Source organism: Hipposideros armiger, unplaced genomic scaffold (assembly GCF_001890085.2).
Source record: "Hipposideros armiger isolate ML-2016 unplaced genomic scaffold, ASM189008v1 scaffold_89, whole genome shotgun sequence".
NCBI classification, from domain to species: domain Eukaryota; kingdom Metazoa; phylum Chordata; class Mammalia; order Chiroptera; family Hipposideridae; genus Hipposideros; species Hipposideros armiger.
This window is the reverse complement of record NW_017731439.1, coordinates 1,536,729-1,540,367: the sequence shown is the minus strand read 5'-3', so window position 1 is coordinate 1,540,367 and position 3,639 is coordinate 1,536,729. Positions and strand designations below refer to the sequence as shown.

Genomic DNA, 3,639 nt, shown 5'->3' with positions numbered 1-3,639 from the left:
CTGTGCTTTCCAGCCACGTCATGAGAATTAGCAGCTCCTTAGAATTTAATCCCCTCGCTCAGTGTATAAGGAAACCAAGGACCGGAGAGGTCATGAAAATCGCCTAAAACCAAAGCCTGTTGGAAGCAAAGTGAAGGGCTCTGGAGTCTCCCCACAGGTAGGCGGAGGCTCAGATGGGATGGTCTTTGAACGGCCAAGGAATCTGGCAGTAGTGGGCATCGGTGGGTTTTGGTGAGGACTTTGGTGACGGTCAGAGCTTTGAGCAAGACAAGCTGCCCCCAGCCCCAGCTTCCTCGCGGGGGGCCTCCTACTCCACCACCCACCACTCAAAGCCCACTCTGCGCTGGTAGGAGTCTCCCCAGCACCAGCTCTCGGCGCAATGAAATGCACCCCGGGCTCCACCTGAAGCTGTCATAATATACCAGGAGCGGGCTCTGGCACTGGGCTCCTGCTGAAGCCCGGACGCTCAGCTGCTGAACCCGCCACCTCTCGTGCGGCGCCAGCCTCCGTGGGACAGAGAGCATTGCAGGTTGCTCCAAATCGCATCTTCTAAATCCGGCTACAGCGGTCCCAATGGCACCGGAGTGCGAAGGCGCAGAAAACCCTGCGAAGGGTCGACCCGGCGGACTGGGGATCCCCGCCAACGTGACCAGAGCTGCGTGCGCCGGGCGCCCTGGGCGCACCGGGTGCAGGAGTCCAGCGCCTATCTTCCGCCTTGGCTAGGAAACGGGCGGGGTACCCTGGGGCGGAGTCGAGCGTGGGGCGGGGCGCCTCGGGCTGGGTCCGAGGCGCGAAGAAGAGCTGCGGAGGCGGAGCGCCAACTCCAGCGGGAAGACTGAGACCGCGACGCTCCCGGAAAGCACGCAGGGCCGAGGAGGAAACAGGGACACCCCCAACGCAGCGCCTCCGCAAGTACAAGTCTGGGTCCCCGGAGCGCGCAGGAAGAAGGCGCGGAGGCAGGTAAATGCTGAGGTCAGCGCAGCCCGGGGCTCCATTGATGTGAGGGAGGCGTCGCCGGGGCTGGGTGCGCCGACGCCCACTTCTCCGCGGGATTGGGGCTGCTTTGCCTCCTGCCTCTCTGGGGATGCGCGCAGGCTGGCTCGAAGAAGAGGAGTTGGTGCTGTGAGAGCCCCCCAACCCACGGACCCGCTGGGACCGGGCAGGGGGTGGTAAACTGAGACTGGGGAGTGCGGGCGCGGGCAAAAGAAACCAGCGGGTGCTGGGCTGGAGGGCGAGCGCCAAATTGCAGGGAAAGGGCATGGGTAGGGGTGCACCTTCTTGAAAGGAGAGCAGAAAAAGGGAAGCGTCTCTGGGAAAATTCCTGCTCACTGTTCCCACCTCCATCCCCAGTTTTCTTCCCGCCCTGAGACCCCCCGACCCGCTTTGCTTTTCGAGCCCGAATTTCTGACTTGATTCCCGCCTCTGTCAGGGCGGCGCCACTGGGGAGCGCTCGGCCGCGCGGGGTGGTTAATCGCGGAAGGGGGTAGGAGGCTCCTGGAGCGAGTTGGTCAAGGGCAGGAAGTGCATCCCGCGGAAATGGAGCTGGGACCTGCCCAACCTGGGCGCATGCCTCCTTCTCTGGGGTCCTAGGACTTGGAGAGCCGCGGAGCGTACAAGTCCAGAGGGCCCGACTCGGCTTCTCCGTCTCGGGCTGAGACCGAGAGGCGACCAGGAGGGAGGACACCCACGGCTGCAAANGCCGGCCCTGATCACAAGATTCTGTTCTGCCCATGGGCAGGGCAGAGTAGACAGACTGGGAATAAACACCCTTCAGGAACAGTTGTCAGCAGATGACTGTGAGCTCCCTCACCCCCTCTACTGGTAGAATTCCAGGGGGGCAGGGGGGAAGGAGGTTTGTTCCACATTCCCTCCCAGAATTCTCCAGTGGAATGAAGTTCCATTTGCCCACAGTGGTAAATTGCATGATTCCACCCTTTATTGGCTGCCTTCCCTTTCGGGTCTCATTTTTCTACTCCCCTCACATTATTTCTTGGGATCACCGCCCAATAAACTTGGTGCACTCAAATCTTTGTCTCAAGGTCTACTTTTAGAGGAAGTCTATTTCACCTTGGAGTACAAACCAAGGTCACATTCTTTGTAATATTCTAATTAAAAGACTCAGAGCCCTAAGTCACCCATAGTGAAAATGGCTTTCTTCCTTCCCCTTCCTCTTTCCATGGCGAGTTCACGTATCCCCAAAGCCAGTCTGGTTTGTATTTGAAAGTATATAATGAAGTGCAGGAAACAGGGATCACCTCTAAGGGCCTGGATTGTGGAGAGGAGGCAGAGGAAGAATTTAACTTTGGACTTTCTATATTCTGTGAATTTGTTCCACATGTTTGCACCCAAACCCTACCTCAGATGACACACTGGAGGGAAGAGTTTTGTGTCCTTTCCTGAGCTCAAGTGGAGACAGCATGTGAGCACTTGGGTACAGGGCCTTTACCTGGAGCAGGAAGCTTCAGAGAAGCTGAGGGTTGACAAAAATCAATACCCAAGTACCTCCCTATAAAACTAAATGCTTTCCAAACCCAACCAAACAGCTCTTGACTTGAAAGCCTTCAATCTTATTAGCGACAGCAGAGTCCTCTCATTCATCTGTCCTTCCAGAAAACAATGTCATTAACCACCAAGGGGATTTCATTAACCAAATTCCATGTTATCAAGTCCAGTTTTGAGTCCATTGATAACCTGCTTCTTGCAAGGACTTTGTTCACTCAACCCGTCCTCTTCCTACCACTGCCTCCTCCTGAGGATTCTGTAAACCTTCTGAAACATTATGGAAAATAATTACATGTTTCTGACCAAAAATCTAGCTGTTGTGTAAGCTGCCATGTTCTTGTGTCTTCTTCCATAGACAGGGAGTATGGCTGATGGGCAGAGACCCTGATGCCTCATCTCACTTCCGACTATCATCTTCTGGCACTGCCCGGGAGGCATGTGGGAACAAGAGAGGGAAAAATATTCTGCCTGGGTCAGGTGAGCCAACCAGTGTGTTTTACAGAGCCACTCTTTCCAGAACCCCCTGAAAGCCAAGTGGATTGAATGAAAGGTGGGAGCCAGGGCCAATGCACCTTGAATCATTAATTATACTCCACATTTCCTAACCGTGATTCACACAGCTTAATTACATTTACTTTCAAAGTAATTAAAGAGTTTACCTAACTATGTGCCTACAGTCGATAACAAGGGCACATTTTTAATTTGATTATTAATTACTCCAGGAGAGACACACAGACCCACAGAAAAATAACTTGAGGTAATTTTCTCAGAACAGTGCCCCTCCATACCATATATACTTTCAATGATTGAGAAGACACCCTGCATTCAAAACAGGTGTGAGAGAATGGCATTCCTGAGAAGTCATTCATTTGAATATTCCCTTCTTTGGTCTCAACAGATATTTGATTATTGATTCAGGTGCAGTCCCTGGTGGTCACCTCTACCAAACGCTTCTTACCACAGAAGTGAAAAATGGTTAGACCCTTATGGAGTTCAATGTGGTAATATCTACAGAAATTACAAATGCTTTTATGCCTTGAGCAATACCACTTCTATGAATTTGCCATTCAATATACTTGCTCATATACAAAAAGATGTTATGGACAAAGTTATTAATTGAAGCACTATTAATTTTAT

At 52.6% G+C, this 3,639-nt stretch overlaps 1 protein-coding gene across 2 annotated transcripts in view; it reads left to right on the top strand.

Moving 5' to 3' along the window:
- Positions 1–787: 787 nt before the first annotated feature.
- PROKR2 (prokineticin receptor 2) overlaps positions 788–3,639 on the top strand; it is a 16,413-nt gene continuing 13,561 nt past the window's right edge. The window contains exon 1 of one of the 2 annotated variants that reach the window (XM_019644587.1): positions 788–960. The gene's annotated coding sequence lies outside the window, so the exon portion shown is untranslated. Of the gene's footprint in view, positions 973–3,639 lie in introns of both variants that reach the window. The other variant, XM_019644588.1, reaches the window with a different exon arrangement.